The 20,563-nt window shown below is 41.0% G+C and overlaps 1 long non-coding RNA gene across 1 annotated transcript in view; it reads left to right on the top strand.

Moving 5' to 3' along the window:
• Positions 1–5,047: 5,047 nt before the first annotated feature.
• Positions 5,048–20,563, top strand: part of LOC116694479 (uncharacterized) — a 20,489-nt gene continuing 4,973 nt past the window's right edge. Inside the window, exons 1-2 of the long non-coding RNA XR_004333182.1 lie at positions 5,048–5,246; positions 19,542–19,553. This is a non-coding gene — a long non-coding RNA (uncharacterized LOC116694479). The remainder of the gene's footprint in view (positions 5,247–19,541; positions 19,554–20,563) is intronic.

Raw genomic sequence — 20,563 nt, 5'->3', positions numbered from 1 at the left:
CTTTTTTGCAGTTTAGCTTTGGATTTAATCAACTTTTTTGTCAACTCCCCAGAATTTTAAGAAGTATATTAAATTTTCCCATTCAAGCATCTCAACATTCACAACAACAAAGAGAGGAATGCCATCTGGACTTTTGCTTTCTTTCTTTTCATCACTTTCATTTGCTATCAGAGCAGTATGTATGAATATCTCATTCACTGTTCTGTATCTATCAGTAGCACTGTTTGAGTAACACATTCTGTGCATGCCATTTAAGTCAATTACGGTTCCCTCCAGTGTTGACAAATGGGAACAGTGAACTCCAAAGAAGGACATCTAATCTCTCACCTCTCACTTGAGGTTTCTGCCAACACGTCTAGTACCGGTTCCTGCATACCTCAAATTCCGCAGACCTCAAAAGCCTCAGATGTGTTTACCTCGGACCATTTTCTTGGCTAAATATTACCTCAGTGTGGTTATCTTAACTGTGCTTTAAGTGACAAAAATTTAAATAGGCACTTCCAGACACCTGTATATGCTTCAGAAGGACTTTGTGGTTGACTGCATAAAGAGAATTTTTCTGGATTTTTAGATGGCAAATAAAGACAGCGTGTCCTTGCAGACCTACTCAGTATGTCTATGTTTGTGTGTGTGTTTTCTTCTTCTTCTCTGTAGCGTGAGAGCGTTTAGTGGGTTTTTGAAGAGCTCATTCATCCCTCCCTGTGGCGACTAAGCCCATTCCTTACAAACTGAAAAGAAACACTGAATGTGGTGGGAGAATGTTCAAGTGTTTATACCCACACACACACCCCCCCCCCATCCCCGGCCGTCTTACAGTTCTTACAGCTAAATCTATTTCCAAAGCTTACGTAAGCCAAGCCGTGGCCACTGTGCCAAGTCCTATCGAAGCCGTGGGGGTGCCCCATCTGTGAATAAAATTTCAGAGAGGAGATGGTGAATATGTTTGACCTTTTGTCAGGCACACGGTGAAGGCCTGCCTCCTGAGCTCTCCAGGGCATTAACCTTATCTCAGACTCACATAATAGCCTTTTGACTGCTGCCCGTCTCTATTCTGTGGCTTCAAGTTTAATGGCTGCTGATGTCTTTTTCTCTTGGACGACTTTTGGTACAGAGTGGCATTAACATCAGGTTTAGGGGTTCATTTCCTATTGCCACATTAGTGAATTCATAACGTGTGAGAATGGGCTAAAATCAGCCACATATTACTTGTTGGACTACTAATTAATGTGCTTTAATTTTCAGGAATAACGTTTATTTCAACATAGATAGCACATTGTTCCCTTTACAAAAGACAAGTTGAGTTCACAAGAAAAACACATTTTTTCTGAATTCAATACACTTAGGCTTTCTGATATTACCTTGCTTGCTGGCATGATCATGGATATTTTATAAGAACTGCATACCGGACTCCAAGATAAGCCCACTGCACATGCACTTTTGCACCCAGAGCATTTCTTCCTCCTTTCACAAATGCATATGTGTTGTGTAGCCAGAACTCGTTCCACAGCTCTGTGGATTATGTCAGTTGATGTTATCAATTGCAGACATGAACGATTTTGTCACTTTGGTATTGCATTTACAAATGCTCAAAGTTCCAAGATTTTGTTATCCTGCATAATGTTAACAGGCTTTTGTGGAAATCAAAACACTTCATCTCATTATATGATGTGATATAATAGTGGTATAAGTCATTAGTGAACCATTACATTGACTTTTTCCATATACTGTAGGTTACATCATTTTAAACATTGCTTTTTGCACATTTACATCTTTCTGCCAGTGCCACATAGTGTGAGCGAGTTGCATGTTTTTGCCAGTGTTTTGACTCGTACTGGATGTGCTCGATGTTCTCTGGTCTATCTACCTTTTCATCCAAGTCATCTTCTCTTCTGACAGTTCCTTGGCTGCTCCTTGTGTAATTTTAGCCGCTCTTTAACATAAGAAACTACCACTTTATCATAATATCTATTTATCTGTAATTGTGTTATAATAGAATTCAAACCTCAGAACTGGTTTGAGTCAATTTAGTTTGCCTTGGGGCTACAGAACCATTTTACCAGACAAATACATAGATATCCCATAATTGGCTCATCTTGCCCACAGGCTCATCTTGGCTCCACTACAGCAAAATGACTTTGAATTAAGTTTCACTTGGGATTTAATACTGAAGAGGATATATCACTTCTCAGGCAGAGACACATGCACATACTACACATGCATCCCCCCCATAGGATTAAATATCAGCGTTCTGATGTTGCATCATTGACAGTCAACGTGAAGCCTGGCAGTGCAGACATACTGTATCGTTTGCATGTTTTTCATCACACTTCTGCTTGTCTCAATGTAAAGGCGCGCCAACACGATTATCGGCCGACAACAGTCTGGCGAGGTCGGTGACATGGTCTGTCCCATGCCGACATCAGTCGGAGGAGCCATCGGCCTTCATTTGGGCAGAGTTGACATGTTGAATCGGAAGGCGGGCAGTCAGACTCAATAGGCTCGTTCGAGATGAGCCAGGTCTGCGCAGAATCGATCACCGGCGATCGGCGCCCGTTGCATGCCGGTTAGATTTGTGTCCGACTTGATCCCGACTTGCTCTGACGTCATGCACACGTGGGCAACGGAAATCTCACGAGAGCAAGGCGGCCGCAGTTCTGAGACGCAGGCGGCGCAGTTGCTTTTCACCGACTGCAAGGGCCAGGCGGACCCAGAGCATGCTGGGAAACGCCGGCTTCTCAGCTGATTTAACACCTGATTGGTTTACAACATGATGACGTTTTATATAAACTTTTTTATCGTTTTGGAATCGGAGGGATTTTAATTACTATTTGTCTGATTTAAAGACTTATTCTGTACAGAATACATGTTGTGTGGCTGATAGTTACGTTTTGAAGTCAGAGAGACTAAATCTGATCAGATCACGGATCATCTACAGTCTGTTGTTTATTAAAATCAGCAACAGGTCGCATGTAGAGCGCTTTGACAGCTACTCTGTCATAATCAAAACAACTGGAGACTGTGTACCAGCTGGTATGTGGGTCTGATTATATTTTATTAAATCGGAATTGCACCACAGTGTTTTCATCACTTCCTGTCCAGCCTGAAGGCGGCTGGAATCGGCTGGAAACTGTCCGACTTTACCGCAGCTTTCTGTCACCGCCCCCCGCTGCTGCCGCCTGCTCTCGTCCACTTTACAGGCGAGGCGCAGCTCATCTCGAACTAGCCTAATGTCCAATCTGATTGGTGGAGTGCTTTTCTGGATTGACGAGCGGGATGAGCGTGACAAAAAACTCAAAATCTGACAAAAATCTTTTAAACTGACCTTTGTCCATCTGAAATTATTTCTTGCTTAAAATGTTTTGGGGAACTATTTTTGTAAAATATGAGTTAGTATTCCGAAGAAGTTGCCATAATGGTCTGACTTTGAAATTCCGGAGAAGCCAACCCACATGATCGTCCAATCAGCTTCAATTTTTTTGGGTGACAATACAGATTATTGCCGCCCACTTTTATGGAGACGTATTAAGTCTCGCGCAGAACATACGTCGAAGTCGGCGTTGCTGCGCTGGGTTCCGAGGCACCTTTCCTGCCGAAAGTTGGCTGTCGAGATGGCGTGCAAGAGCCTTTAAGATTCACATCAACATCTCAATCCCCAAAAATGTTTTAACCCCAGAAAAGTAAATGAAAGAGAAGCCTCTCTGCCATTAATCACAGAAAAAAAAAAAAAATGTGATTTTGTTCAAGATACATTAAATTGCATGTGGAAAGTGCAGATTAATATGTTTGTAACAACCTACATGCTCAAACATCCAGAAGCTCTGGCCTAAGAATAACTGGTGTCTTTGAAAAAGTATTCTCCCTGTTTCAAAAGTTATAAAGCCCAGTAAGTAACCCTGGCTTTCTTTGTCATAATCATGCACAGAAATTAATCAAAAACTGACTTCATGTGGTTCCCCCCCCCCCCCCCCCCCCCCCCCCAACCGCTCAATACTACCGCATTGCTAATGATCAATAATGAGTTGACATTATTGGACGAGCTGACCTGTCGTCTGTGAATCTCATGTTGAATCTTAATGGGCTGCTTTCTGCTGCTGTGGGTCCATGCAGAAGAGAATCCTCCGGAGACCAGCGCTCCAGCTGAGGCCCGGCAGATCTGGCATGGATCGGTGCATGTGAACATGTTTCAAGAAATATATGGTCTTTGTGCTACAGCAGCCTTTAAAATGATAATTCACCACACCATTACCTCCTAAATGGATCACTAGTGAAAGTACAGTTAAATCAATTTCAACAACAGCCACTGTCTTTTAAATCTTAAAATGTCTAGCACACTTCAACTGATTTCTTTATGTGCTGAATTATAAAGCAGGGGATTTACTGGGACATCTATTTAAATTGAATGGCCCTACATAGTGCCGATAAAAAGGCATTCACTCGGATTGCCTTCATTTTTTACCGACCATGAATCACATTTGATGCGATTAGGATTTTTATACAATGATCAAGAAAGAATAAGACTTGGCAAAGTGAAAGTAAACCCCATCATCTGGAGTGTTTGGGTATAAAATGTTGTGTGTCACACAACAGGAACAAGCTTCGGTATGGTGAGCTTCTCAAAATAAGGAGAGCACCGGACAAAACCAGATTCTACGGTGTCAAGCGTTTCGTTCTGCAACACCTACAGGTGTCCACTTCGACCTTTCTTAGACATTTTGTGGCTCTACATCGCGCTACTTCTGCAAAGACATAGGAGCAAAAATTGGGCCGATGACCAGAGGTGTCAAAAGTATTCACAGTCATTACTCAGGGAGAAGTGTACATACTAGGATTTAAAAAGACTTCTGTAGAATATGAAGTATCAACTCAAGCTTTTCACTCGAGTAAAAGTGTAAAAGCACTGGTTTCAAAACTACTTAAAGTGTTCAAGTAATGTAAGGGGGAAAAAAAAAAATATATATATATATATATGCTTTTGAAATTAGATGCAAGTTTTGGAAAAAAATTAGCTGGTACTTGGTAGTTACATTTCACTCGCGTTCTCTTGAGTCTCTGCCCCTGACACCTTCGTAGTAGGCGACATACGTCTGCTATTTCCTTGCTGGAGCGTGATGTCATGTGCAGGTGCGATGGATCGCGTACAAACCAATAGGATGTCGGAATGGTACAGTATATATGTTCATGCTTCTCATCCAACCACAGTCAAATTCACTCTATCCGGATGGCACGATTTATCTGGATAGGTTTTTGTTTTTTGGGGGGGCTTTTTTGATCGACGACCAGCTGGAATGAAAACAAGTTGAACTGAAATAGCAGTAACAAGGCTATTTTTTTTTTTAATGAAAGGTGTAGAAAGTACAGATTCCTGCATGAAAATTTAAGGAGTAGAAGTAAAAAGTCTGTGGTAAAATACTTATTCCAGTAAAGTACACCCAAAATATAGATACCCAAAATTTCTACTTACATAAGGTAACAAAGTATTTGTGTATTGGTGAGTCCAGATGGCGGAGCAGTGGGTGGAAGTTAGTGAAGATCCAATAATGCTGGTGAAGCAGACAGCCAGGCGGCTGCGTAGGGAATATCCCAGGTGACAGAACTGCAGACAGAGGAACAAGAGGCGGATTAGCAACAGGCACAAAAGCACAAGCAGCAGAGCAAACTTTCTAATACTGACCAGCTGATACACTGGCAAATATATTGGTAAGGCTAATGATCCAGCAGGTAATGGATGTCAGTACATGGTTTAAATGGTGGCGAGGTGATGATCAGGGCCAGGTGTGCAGATGGCAGATGAGACACAGGTGTGGGTGGTTGAAGATTCTCTCGCCTTGCTTCGTTGCTAGGCAACTCATTGAAAACACAGACTCAAAAGTGGAAAACAGGATCTCATGCAAAAAACGAACTCAGGAGGTGGGATTCATGACATCGATGACCCGTCCACACAAGTTGAAATATAGTATCGAGCTAGCCTCTGTTTTGTTTGACAACAAGGAGTGACATCACCCAACATCGCTTAGAGCACCGTTAACCTCAGGCTTTATTTCCAAGAAGAAGAAAAAAAGAGATGTGTTTGACAGATAACAGGAAGAGCTTGAGTAAGTGTGAGCATATGTTGCTGGGTAGTACAGCTAATGTATTTACAGTCCATAGAGGACAGTCATTAACACAATCACTCAATCAAAGAGGTTGCTTGTCAATCATTCAGTCATGGTTTTTAGCAGTGCCGTAGATTAACCCTATTCTGTAAAATACTTTGGAGAAAAGCAGTCGCTATACACCATGTCTTATATGTCTTACCCCCTAACTGTAATTTGAGTATTCATTTGAGTATTTGTTTTCCTCACCTCGTACTTTCAAGTTATTTTTATTCCTCTTCTCTTCAGAGCTCACTTAATGTTCTTCTCCCCTCTTTTGTTCATCTGGGCTGATGATGCATTATGGAGGAGCAGTTCATCCAAGAAATGTACATCAATGATTCATCTTAACCTATTTCGCTGTACATCACAGCAACAAGCGTGGAAACTAAATTCCTTAACAAAACAGAAGTGATATAAGATGCCAAAGTGATTCAGTCAGATATGTCACACCGGAAGTGCACAGCTCTATCATTTTCCTAGATATTTAACATTATGTAACCATTTTGACACTTGTTCTCTTGCTGCTTGCATAATGGAAATCTAGGACGTGTAACTTTTGTGGCTTTATCAATGTATTGAAGAAGGAATCAGTGTGTCCCAGATGGCTCAGACCAACAGCAGCCTGTAGAATGCCTGGTTGTTGAAATCATGCTAGATCCACAATGACGCACAAGAATTGGCTCAAATAATATTAGGGGGCAACGTTAGGCCAAAGTTTTGGCCCCAGTGCCAGATTTGGTTAATTGTTTGAGCTCAACACAGCTGGCTTCCTGTTTTTGTTTATTTAGTGTCCTCATTAGCTCCTGCATAGCATTATAAGACGTGTGTGTGTGTGTGTGTGTGTGTGTGTGTGTGTGTGTGTGTGTGTGTGCGTGTGCGTGTGTTTGTGTGTGCTTTAGTGCACACCGCCGTCGATGTCCCCTTACCCGACTTAGCGGCTTCAGAGACACCACAGGCTGAGGTGCTGGTCTCCATAACAGGTGAAGCTCGCGTAGTTTGAGTATTCCGTCAGTAATAAAGTTTTCTGCATATTCTCCGATCTGTATCCATGTATCCCGGTGGGACACGTGCAGTTGTTTGAATGCACATAATTGTGACAAAACTTTGCTGCTGAAAAGCATTAGCTCAGCTGTAGCTTCGCTCCAAGATGGCTGACACTCGACTTGCTTCAGCTTGCTTTGGGTCCAACCATGGACTGTTAATATGGGTCAAACCTCGTTGACTTGTAGTTCAATACCTAAGGGCAAAAATGCCCTTTTTTTGCGTCATCAAAGGTGTCTTTCCAGACAAACAATACAGAGATCTCTTCTCTCAGGGGTATGTGAGGGAGGGAAGCACTGCCATTCAAAACTACTACCGGGTTTCTACTGATTCAAGGCTTAATGTTATTTGGTGCCGTATCTCTTTAAAAAGTGCATCACCCTTTTCAACTTTGTTTTTGACATTGGTAATTTCTCTTTGGCTTTCCTGAAGCGGCAAAACATGACTGAGTTGTTTTGGGGTGTTTTTTCTTCTTCTTCACACAACTTCCACTGTCTTCCATCGTCACCAAATTTCCACCTGGTGAGAAAACATTCAGAGTGAGAGAGAGACAGAGGCTTTTAATTTGTCTCATCAATAATTAATTCTTGTCAATTTTCTCTATTAAACCATTGAAGTATATCAGGACATGATACTCAGGACTTAAAATACACATGTGAATCATATCCACTGCTGCCTGAGTGCAAAGCTCCAGTATGGGTGTTGAATGTCAGACTGTGACCAGTGGCTTCTTGCCAGGTGAGATTTTCACACGTCTAACAAGGCAACAGGACGAGGCGTGTGTTGGACGAACTGCTTTTCTCTCGTCAGAATGATGAAGTGTCACACCTTCTACAAACCTAATTCTCCTCTCAGCACCACTACCCAACGGTCCTTTCTTACTTAATAGTTCTGAATCAGACATTTCATGTGGCAAACATCAAAGATACAAACTTTTTGGGGGTAAAAGATTGAGTAGAATTAGTCTCACTTGATTTAACCTGTGACTTGTAGCAGAAAGTTGTGAGGCCGTCTTTGTCATAAATCATAACTTTGGCTTATACTTGGTTCTTAGGTAAAGAAAAAAAAAGAATGCAGAACAAGCTAATAAAAATGTGACTCCAGCAAGCTTCCCTCTCTTTCCGCATTAGGTTTTCGATTTCATTTGTCTTCAGCAAGCACAATTTTCCTCAAATCAATAGCCTACTGGAGAGCCTTGTCTTTTCACTCATATCTAATTATTTGTCTGGTACTATATTTTTTCAGTTTTGCAAAGCTCATTGGGAAGAGTATATACCACTCAAACTGTCAGGGGTTCAAATCTCCTGAATATCTCCTTAAAATAAAATGTTTGCGCATCAATCAAAAATCCTCCAATCCTCCATAGATTTTTTAGTTTGTTTGTTATTCCAGTTTGCTATTGAAGAACTTGACTGGCCTGCACAAAGCCCTGACCTCAACCCCATCCAGCCCCCTTGAGCTGAGCTGGAACCATGACTGCGAGCAAGTCCCTGCAACTGGGCTCCAAAATCTTGTAGGAAACCTTGATGGAGGGGTGGAGGCTGTCAGGGGATTTATGACCATGGTTTTAAATGAGATGTGTCACAAACACATAGAGGGGTGGGTCTAGAGGGGTACAATCTGTTGGACTAGAGTGCTGTCAATTGACAAATTTGATCATAGTATATAGAGATTGGGAGGGGGGAATTTAAGAAAAAAAACATGGTAATAGTGGTATGGACTGCATCAATCAAAAATCCTCCATAGAGTTTCAGTTTGGTTAAGAGAGGCCAACATGATTTGCTGACTTTTCTGATTGTCTTTTTCCTACACTCATGTATTCATGTTTTCCTTTTTCTGTTACACAGCTGTACATCACTGTCTACCTTTGTAGCTATGTTGCTGACAGTGTCACTTGGGACTGATTATCCCTCCTATAAAAAACCTTCCCTAATTGTCTAAACTGACAGATGTATTACCTTGAACGGGGATGCTCTGAAGTGTCCATGAGCAACAAGCTGAATTATATGACCTGTGAAGACAACCGTTAGAAAAGAAACATGGTAGAATAATGGATTCTCCTGAAACCATTTCTGATTTTGGTTCAGGTCTGTATCTTAAAAGCAGGGTGATACACTGCATGTTTGATGAAAACCACCACTGCCTTGTATACCACTATCCCTGCCACTCTTGCTTGTCTCTGTGTTGGGTATGAAGAGCATTCGTCTTTCCTTTTATGGTTTGGCTGACTAAGTGCCCCATCGTACCATCGCACCAACAGCGCTCTGCCATCTGATGAAAAAGGTGAGAGAGTGCTCAGTTCCACCTGCTGCCACCGAGCCCCTTGTCTTAAAGTGGTTTCAGAGCCACTTGGGCCATGTTTTAAGAGAATATTACTTGGAAAGAAGAAGAGAAAGAACAGCAGCCCTGTCGCCTCCATCTTCAAACTGAACTGACACATGTCACTTTAAAGTTATAGGCCGAGGTTAGTTTTTTAAGTCCATACTTAGCTTTGTAACTCTCATAATATTGCTACATTACAACCTTCGTTCAACTGAAATGAAATCTTAATGCTAGAGCACAAAGGGATGTTTAACTGACATATTTCACTTAAAAGGTATATTTCTATGCAGATTTTCTATGCTGTATTCTGATAAACTCCCCCCTCCTGCCTGATTATTGGCCCTCCCTGCCCCCGGTGCCACCCCACTTAAAAATCTTGGACCAGCCCCGGGTCACATGTAGGTGTTATGTCCGGCTTGGCCATGAGATGTATGACCTTAGCTTATGTTTATAGGGCAGTGGTGGCCTAAAGCTTGTGACCGGGAGGTTGTTGGTTCAATCCCCAGACCGACAGGATAAAATCTGGGTGGGGGAAGTGAAAGAGCAGCGCTTGTGCCTCCCTCATTATCACCACTGAGGTGCCCTTGAGCAAGGCCCTTTACCTCCGACCACTCCAGTGGAGCTGATCAGACTGTGGTTGTACTTGGCAGCTTCCAATGTGATCGGGGCATTGTTGCCTCTCAGTGAACCTTTCCTGGATAAATAAAGGTTAAATAAAAAATTGTTTCTATAAATTCTTAGTAATTGAATCAACATCTAGAAAGAAAAGGATCCTTGTGGTTTCAATAATGGCAGGCGTTAATTGTTAATCATCACCTTTGTTCTGTAGGTGTCACACAGCACTGGTGCAAGCTTTCACACATGTGCATCCTTTGTGATTGTGTGAACATGAGAGAAGCTGAGACAAGAGTTGCCGGTATTGATAAAGGGACATTTCTGAAAGTATCACACCTTAACTAGCAGATGATGATGCAGCACTTCTTCAATCCTGATTGCCGTAGAAAGTAGAAAGTCATTATGCACACAGCACAAAACTATGTGAATCAGGCTCACAGTTCCTCCCAAAGGTGCTGGACGGGGTCGAGGTTATGGCTCTGTGCAGCCCAATGAAGTTCTTCTAAAACAAAGTGGGAAACCCATTTCTAGTTCAAAGTTAGAGGCACTTTATCGTCTAATATATAATTTTGTGCTTTACCATTTAAGGCTCCCGCAACGTAGACAGGTGTGTCCAGATGCTTTAATATTTTATTTCAACAGGAACAAAGATTGTTGGGCTGTGTGTACAGCAGTGTAAAAAACTTCTCAACTCTACGTTCATCGTTTCCTTATGTGCCATAAATAAGTAAAGCTTGTGTTTAGATTAGTAAATGAAGTAAATGGTGCTGATCCTGTGCTGCCATCTAGTGGAGTCATGCAGAATTCCCTATTTTTAAATCTGATTTTTACTAGATTACTCTGGTTTCTACCAATTCATATTTTAGTAGCATACAGATCCATGTCCAATTAGTGCAAGTAGATACACACATGAACAACATCAATGTAATATATGACAATATCTCATCTCAAAGTGAGCAAATAACTGCTTTACATAAACTCAAGGATCCAGGCCTCCCTCTGTCTATGTGCATATTCTGGATATTTATGGTTTATATGAACTACACCTGGGGATGAAAGCCAAACAGTCTTGTCAGATATATGGCCCGCTGTGGGGGGGCCGGGGAGCCGGGCTGCGGTTTGGTTTGGCCGAAGCATGAAGGGGGAGTCATCTCCCTCCCTGTCAGCTCTCATGTGGAAGAGACATTCATCTCTGTGGAGGCAACAGGATTACAGCCTGATGAATACGGTCTCTCTGTGGTCCGTTTCTGCTGCTGACAAAATGGAGCTTTTTCATACGCAGGGCTGCTTTTATGAAATTCTTTTAAGTTTTTCTCTTGAAGTAGATGTGACACCTTGGAGATCTGTGTGTCCCGAAGCTAACAAACTGGTTTTCAGACAGTTTTCAATGCAAACTAATGTGCTATTGTTATTTGACTTCATCTTAAAAGACATTGTCATTATTTTTTGCTTTTATGAAAACACTTCAGATAAAAGATAGATTTAACTTTAGATTTGTTTTAGCCAAGCTAGTTTTAATCAGTTCAACCAATGATTTTAAAACTGTTCAAAAATCTTAACTTTGGCCTTTTACTCGTTCGCCCAACACTTTTGTAAACTGGAAATTTTAAATGAAACTCTAAAACTTTGAGTTTGAACATCTTCCTCATTAGGTCTTATGTCTGTTAACAACAAGATTGTATTACATTTAAACATATCATCTTTCACTATGATCACGTATTAAAACTTCAAAACATAACAACCAAAAGTGTTATTAAAGGTGATGTCATTTCTGGTTATTTTCAAAGTAAGCATGTATTTTTGTGATTATTCACAATGCAATTCCAGTTCAATTATTATGTTACATACATTTTGTTGCACTTGTTTTGGCCTCAATAGCATGCACATACAGTATTTAGATTTTAGATGTCAGTGAATTTTTTGCGATGAACCTGAATCCATGCTGCAAGATGGAGCTGAGAGAGCAACTGTCCCAACACCAGCCGTGAAGACTCATCTGTTCCCAGGCGGACTCATTACAGCGGGATCAGAGGGATCCCGCACCCCAATCCTTCCCCCCTGTACAGCTCCACCCTGCTGGGACTCTAAGCCCGACTGCAGGCTGAGGACACCAGGCTCATCCATACTGGGCCCTTTATCCCCTCTGAACAGCTTGAGTCCCTTAAACCTTTAAACACTGTCAAAGGAGGAAAGGAACATTAGCTCATGAGGGCCAGTTTAGTGCCTTTTTTCCTGAAAAAGTGAGTCAAGCTGCAATATAGCCCCAACAATCCTTGCTGAGAGATAATCGCTTTGCTTCATTGGTCTCAAAGCAATCCTGACAATTGATATAGATATAGACATGAAAGTACAGAGGAAATGAGGAATTAACACTTACTGTAGTGTTAAAACACAAACTCTGTATCCTATGCGGTATTAAATTACCATCCAGTAAAGGTTTGACTATCAGATGCTGTGCAGGACAGTTTTGATTGACAAATGATGTGTATTCAGTTATGTAACTGAAATTTACACATATATAGGGAATACAATTTTCTATGTAATGCCCTGAGTTCTAAGGGCATTTTCACACATCTTCTTAAAGGGATATGCCACCGCTGGAAAGAAGAATATTTGAATTGGGTCATTTCTGTAGGCGAAATGTGTTTGTTGTTTTTTTTAGACTTTTGGACTGAGAAAAGCCAGAAAATGTATATTTTGGCTCATGTGGACGCTAGTTAACAACTCCCAAAATGCTTTGCTTCCTACGAGTCCACTCCCGAGCCACGCCTACCGGTTACAGACATGGACAGAGGGCATCAAGTCAACTCTAGTGTGTTTTATTGTCATTACAACCACATACACAAAACAACGTTTCACTGTGGCTCAAGTGCTATCTACTTTAACTGCTATAACCAATCCTGCATCTAGTGGTACCAGATATTAGTCCAAACTCTGGAAACACTGGAACACGCATCTCTACCTGTTTAAATTATTGGGCATTGCTGTTTGTATGTCTGTATGTATTTATGTATGAATATGCGTTTGTTTTGTATGTTTCCTTTATGTTATTTGAGGGAGTCAGTATGTCTGTGTGTATTCATGATTGTGTGTTTGGTTTGTACCCCTCTTGTAATGTGTTACATGCACTTTTTTTTATCTGGACTGGAAATAAAGATGGTATACAATTTCTTTTGTAGATTAGGGTGAACTTGTGTGTATCGTAGCAGTGTTTTGCCACTGAGAATGAGGTGGCAGCGCTAGCTTCTAGCTAGTAGTCTTTACCTACTACCTACTGCGCATGTGCGACTCCCAACAAAGATGGGATTGAAGTGAGATGCCTCACTCCGAAGCTAAAACAGCGACCTCAACACACGGGGGTGTAAACCTATTCTGGTCCAACTTCTAAATACAATTATGAACCTGAAAATGAGCAGAATACGGGTGCTTTATCACTACGATGGAACTACACCCGACACTTTAAACGTCACAGTAATAACCAATTTGAACAACATTCAGAAATTTCATTGGCGGGAGTCTGGCACAACCACTTCTGACTGGCCAATTTGATTTTCTGATTTTCTGTTAACCCTTTCCTTGACGGGGTTACAGGTGCATAGCATTGGCTACAGCCACTCACGATATTAAACCAAGCCCTGGGAACCTGGAATTGTTTGTCCTTTGTCACTGACAGACATGTACGCAAACTATAACTTGAAGCACTACAATAGTTTTAGTTTTTTAATTAAAAATGTTTTTTTTATTGTTATAATTTTTAGGGGGACTGAGATGAAATTTAGGGGGGCTTGAGCCCCTCTAAAAAGGGTCTAAAATTGCCAATGTGCAGGAGTAATAAAGGTGAGTATACATCAGGGGGGAGAGCTTCCTTTGAGGGTACACGACACTGATTTAAATTGAACCCACTTTATTTAGTGTAATTATCATCACGCATTACTACGCATCAAGAGGTGTCATTTTCAACATATCTTCAAATTAAGGTTTAACTTGCCAAGCATGAACTCTCACTTTGTTATTCACATTTTCAAACCCACTTCTGTCTTTATTAGTTTCCACAAACATTTTAAAACCAACATCTTCTTATTTTGAGATGTAAACCGAGCTGAAATAATGTGGTCACCGCTGGAAACCAAGCCCATCTTTTATAGCCAAAGTCATCCTAACCATCCCATCAGTCACACTAGTGTTGTCTGATGACTTTGTTTGTTTCTTGCTAATTGTTGGCGGACTCCAGCCTGTGTAAACATCATTATTCTGCAGGGGTTCCGTCTCATCTGACTACTCATGAGTGAGAGCCAAGATGAGGCTTTTTTTGCTGATAGATGCCCCACTGTGGAAGTGCGTGGATGCAAGTTTGTGTTTCCATGTTCAATCTTATGTGCATAAATGTTTAATTTAGCAAAGAACTTTTCTGTTGCAGTGCACCTTGTGATGAAATCTGACTGAAATGGAATTTAAAATTTGGATTTATTGATTTTTGAGCAATGCTAATTTAGTTGTGTAATTTAGATTTGGATTGCATTGATTGTTTTTTTTAAACATTGGTTGTTCATTTGGCTCAGTAGTTTGTGTGGAGATTGTATTTTTCGCCGATTTCTCTTTATTTAGCGCATTCAATTTTAACACTCAGCCTAGTATTATATGATTGGTATAATATGATCACTCAGTTTAACTTTTCACGATTATGGTTATGAAGATGGCTACACTAACAGCCAGACAGCAGCCTGTTACGCAACACTAGAGCCAAAGACTTTGAACAACAACATGCCTACATCAAATGCTCTGCTAAGGTCTCCTTCTAATCCGACTTACAAACCCAAAAGCATGCCTTGTATGGCACCTTAGCTTGTTGAAGGAGCAACCAAATAGACTTTAACCGTGGAAAAGTGAACCGTTAACGTCAGTTTGCAGGCAGGTTCATTAAACATTAAAAGTCACTCTGGTCTGATTAGATGCTGGAGTGGTCCTTACTCTTCAATACCCCAGCACCACACTGGTTGCACATGGCTAGTGCACTACAGCAAGTTAGTTTTTCCCATAGACCGTTGATATAGTATATACAGTCTATGGTTTGTCCCCCATTCCCCTGCAGGGGGCTCAGCCTGTCAGCTGCTGTTAATCAAACACAGACACCAACACACCCCTCCAGCAGGCTGAGATGAAAATATGAGCACTTCTGATTTTAGAAGAAAACCTTTTCATTTGGACTTTTCAACTATCTTTACTCGTGGGCGGCTATTTTCATAAACAAACGTGTATATATGCTATTAATGCCTTCAAGAGCATGCCAAATGTGTAGGTGGCAGTGTAACAAGAAGCTCAAGCCCACGTTAGCCAATCAGAATCCCAAAAATAGCAACAAAAGCAACAACTCACTCCCTGTCACTTCTCTTCCTCGGCTGCTTATACGTCAAGTTGTCTTAGTTTACATGCAAACGTGAAAACAAAGATTTAAAAAAATCTCCACTCTGGCCGGAGTTTTTGGAAAGACTAGTTTTCAGAGGTGAGTTCTCAGTTTGCGTGTAAACGAAGGACACATATGAAATTAAATGTCTCCATTTTTTTTAAATAACCATGTACGTGCAAACAGGTCCTTAGCCATTCCATCCTGGTGTTGATCACAGTCAGGCATACCAAAGACATGTTGAGCACAGCAACTATGGTAGCTAATGTGATCATTTTAGTTTTTTTTAGAAGAAGAGAGTGTTCAGATGTTCAAACAAATAACTAAGGCGCTCTTAGGAAGGGAACACAAAAGTTCAAAACAGAAGAAAAGTCCGAGGCACTCTTTTGGCAAAAAGTTACAAATCCTTTTTTGGGATGGCTACTTCATGTTGAAATCCCTAGTCCATGTTCAAATTGAGCCCACGTTTTTCAGGGTGTAGCCCTCAGCGAACTGTTTCACCTTTAGTAGATCCAAGCCAGGAGCAAGTAAACTGAATGCAAAGTAAGACCACCAGAGGGCTCTGCAAGATATGCAGAAGAAAGAAAAGGATTACATAAAAAATGATCATAAAAAACATTATACAAAAAATGAGTGTTTTATAACAATGTTCCAGCATTTTTGGCAACAGTAGCAGACCACATATATAAGACCAACTACAAAAAAGGACTGTAATCAAATCATCATTCATTCCTGAGTGAGTTGTGGCCTGCATTTGGAATATAAAAGGTTTCTCTCTGCAATAATCATTTCAGTGATCATCACCCAAAAGTTCTTTTTGAAGGTTTCTGGGCCTTCAACCATAAGGCCATCCAGATCACTGGTATGTTCTTTGTGCTTTGCATTTGTTATCAGTAAGTCTACTTGCTCGTGAATTAGTTGTTTGCAATAATCAGTTTTTTGCATTCATCTTGTATCAACTAAACGTGAAACTGTGTTTCTTTTTAGATAATTCCAGTTAGTGACTGAATGCCCCCAGTTGGCTCTACATTTGACATACTTTCTAAGATCTTAAAATCTAGGCTGCAACCCGAGACGCCATATGGCTGTACGGTGTCTCAGGTCACATACTGAACACACTGCATAGTTTCTCTCAATATCTAGAACTGTCTTGAGCAAAGAGTAAGTGAGAGCTGAGGGCAGAGTTTCCCAAAGATAGAGACACGGTGTTTGACTCAGATAAATTGCTCCATCGAAGAGGACTGACAATGAAATCCCATTTCAAGGATCAAAAGTCAGTTCATTCTACATCAGCAGGAGCTGTGTTTCCATCAGAACAGCTTGATTACCAATCCACTTCAACTGCAATGTGAGAAACAGACAAAGGAAAATAGCGACAGACATACGCCTCAAAGTGACATCGCCAAATAATGTATGGATGAATTAGGATTTGAAGAGAATGCCACTTGCGGGAGGAGAGGAGCAGAAGTCTCACTGGCAATCCAGCACACATAACAGGTTTGATGTTTTGTGCCATCTGTCTTCAGCCTGCTCAAACCAGGTCAACAGTGCACTATGCACTTTAATTTGTCAAGGCATACCCACACAGATTACAAATAAGTATTGGAAGAAAATGCTTATAATGACTCCCAGAAAATACAGTGACCTCTGATGAATCTCTCTGGGAATAAGAAAGAGCCGCCATCTGCCATTGGGGGGGCACGTTTGGGCTCTGCACATCCCAGAGGAGTTTACTTTGGGGAAAAGCTCCCACTCTTACCAAATTGTCAGCATGTAATGGGTAGACCGAAAATATGAGAGAAGCCATTGTGATTGGCTTGTTACCAGCCTCTACCAATACTGCTATTAATAGTAAAAGATTGGTTTCTAAATTCACTTCTTTGTTTCTGTGTTCAACTGTGATGCCCCTGCAGCCCCAAAAATAATAAAAAGTTTGCTGCTACTCCCTTGGCAAACTTGAGCATGGCATGGTAAACTTGGTGATACCCTCCTGTTGTCCTTGGGTCAAATTTGACCCCCTTTAAAAAATGTCTATATATGACATATAGGTTTCTTTTAACCAAATTACCACAAAAAAATGGATTGGATTCCATACAACGCTCAATGCGAATACAATTAATCATTTTATTCCTGATGAAACTCATCTGTTCATTCCTCTGATCTTAACTATTAGTCAAAATAATTCATAATTTCTGCTTTTTTAACTGAAATATTAGGTATAATGCTATATAAATGTGGGTTATGGACCATGAATTCCAAAAAGTAGTGTAAAACTAGTGGTAGTAAGGTGGTGTTAGTGATAATTTAAAAGTCTGAAAAGGGATGAAAATGTCAAATCTTTTCAGTGTTTGACCCGGGAGGACAACACAAGGGTTATAAAAAATGAAACATGGTTCATGATTGTGTTTTTTTATTAACCAAAGAAAAACTAATAAAGCATATGCAACGAGTTTTAAAAATGAGGCTGTCGCGTAGTTCATAGTTTAACGATACTGCCGCAGCAGTGGTTCTGACTTCTTGACACTACTTGAGAGTGGCGGCCTCCAAGTGATGTCAGTCAAACCTCATGTACAACAGGGAGATGACATCAGTGATTAGGTAATAGCCAGTTAGATTCTCCATTGGTTACGGTGTATTGGACTACATTTACCAAGGGACCCGGCCTGCAGCTTTCTCACACTGTTTACATATGCTCTGTATGTGTTCGGGTACATCCACACAAAAACATGAACAATATACTGCATACAAGCAAACACGTGATGCACATTAATACACTGCAGACAGAAGGCACACACCACCCTGACACACATTTATATTCCACCCTGACATCTCTGGTAACTGGACACCTGCTCTCTCCTGCTCTGACTGACAGGCAGCAGCAGAGAGTCCAGATCCAGGCCCAGCTTTTCCTAATTGGATTTGTGAGGCATCCTGCCGCAGGCATCTAATAGCCTCTTGTAAGCCTCCCCGGGCCTGTTGTGGACCACTTCCTCCCTGCGCTGAGAATAAGGGACCTTCTGAAATGCATTTTTTGGCTGCGCACCCTGATTCCTCAGAGCTAGTAGGCACTTGTAGATTCTGAGGGGTTTTGACAACAATGTCAGAACAAACAGAACATATGGTAGAGGAAAGAAAGGGGGAAAAGAGGTACAAGGTTGTAGCGTTTGGAAGGTTGAGCCACAATCAGCTGATGGTGGTTTTTAAATTTCGCAATTGTACCTCAGTCGCTCCAGGACATTTCTTTAACTGACTTCCTGTTCAAACCATTGCTTAACTTTCTAACACACATCAGGAGCCCTTTAGAGGCCACAGTGGGATTTCTTTTTTTAAATGTTTTGCTGGTTTGACTCATCGGGCTAACATGTTAGCTTGTCTGATTTTCTGATTTCTCCTGATTCACATTAGACTTTGCTGTGGCGATGTCGCTGCGTTCCCAGATCTCACACACTGTAGTTAAAGGACAGATCCAGTCGATTTTTTTTAAATTTGTAGCGCTGTCACTAGCGAGATAAATGAAAATAATCGGTGCTGTTTACACCCAGTTATCCTCCTGCTAGATTTTGCACCCAACAGGCTTTAACAGGGCATGTTTTAAAGGTAATTTTATCCTCTAAACATGTTCAAAATGTCATTGCCAGTGCCTAGCCATGTGCAGTTATTCCTTCCGAGTCCACACCAGTCGATTTTCACAGCTTTTCTGCCTTTCTGTCACATCTACTGCAGTCAGATTCACTGTGTTCACTGGGAAGGACTAACTGCACATGGCTAGGCACTGGTAGAGACATTTTGAGCATGTTTAGAGGCTAAAAACACCTTTAAAACTTGCCCTGTTTAAGCCTGTTTAAGCATGTTGGGTGCAAAAATCTAGCAGGAGGATAACACGGTGTAGACTGCACCGGTTGTTTTTATTTGTTTCGCTGCTACCAGCACTACAAATTTAAAAAAAACAGAGCTACATGTTGAAATCGACCGGAATTCTCCTTTAACAGTGGATTCGTTACAAAAATATAAGGAAAAGGTCTAATTAGTTGTGTGTGGGTGTGACAAAATCTACTTTAATACTACATTTTCCAGGTTAAAAGTCTGACAACAGTAAACTGACCTTTGGTTGTTAACTGATTTAATTTAAGTAGTATGCATCAGATCTTACACTGCACCTGCATCACGATAAACCACCAGAGGGCTGTGAAGGCCAGAGCATCTAGATCTTTGAAGTTTTACTATGAATTAGTAAATATATATTTAAATCAGAGTAGTTTTAAGTCCTTGTTCCCCCAAACATTTCACACAAGAGGAAAAACAAGAAATTCTGTCGTGGTTTTCTTCTGTGAGTCATTGGCCTAGTAACTGAATTCACTGATGCTGACTTTAATTTAAATGTTAATGTGGTAGGATTTCAACAGGTTTTTTTCTAGTGAAGTCCATGTTAAAGAGGGAAAAAAAGAGAAAAGGAAGTTTTTTTCTCGCTGCCGTCACACCAAGTGAAATTCCATTTGGGGGAAGTGTTGGGTCTCTGGTATTATAGAGTGGTCTAGACCTACTCTATGTGGAAAGTGTCTTATGCTAGAATTTGACACTATAGATAAAATTGAATTGAATTTTACAAATGCAAATGAATAAAACGCTACTTATGAGCCTCCACGGACAATATGCGTGCAGTATTCATAGGAACAGCATGTGTTCATCCTCAAGTCATGAAGTCTGCCTTTACCACAGTCTGACAGGAAAGCTTCGTGTTACATACAATACAAATTGGCCTAAGAATATTACACTGAGTCAGGGAGAGAGCTTATCAGAAATAACGGTCCCTCTAGAAAAGGAATTGAAGAAAAGAAGAGGATGGACTGGCCGTGAGTTTGTCTATCCATTCCAGAAGAGAAAAAGAAGTAGGAGATCGGTGTTGAGTGATTAGAATAACAACAGTGGGCAGACAAGTGTAGATCTCTGCTGTGGAACATTCATGACAGCCAACTCCATTTTTCAGCTGCCTGCCGCCAAAACGTTTGATCTAGCTCTATTTTTTTCATGTCAACAACTATGTGTGTGTGCG

This window comes from Etheostoma spectabile, chromosome 8 (assembly GCF_008692095.1).
Source record: "Etheostoma spectabile isolate EspeVRDwgs_2016 chromosome 8, UIUC_Espe_1.0, whole genome shotgun sequence".
In the NCBI taxonomy this organism is placed as follows: Eukaryota; Metazoa; Chordata; class Actinopteri; order Perciformes; family Percidae; genus Etheostoma; species Etheostoma spectabile.
This window is presented reverse-complemented; position numbering and strand designations above follow the sequence as displayed.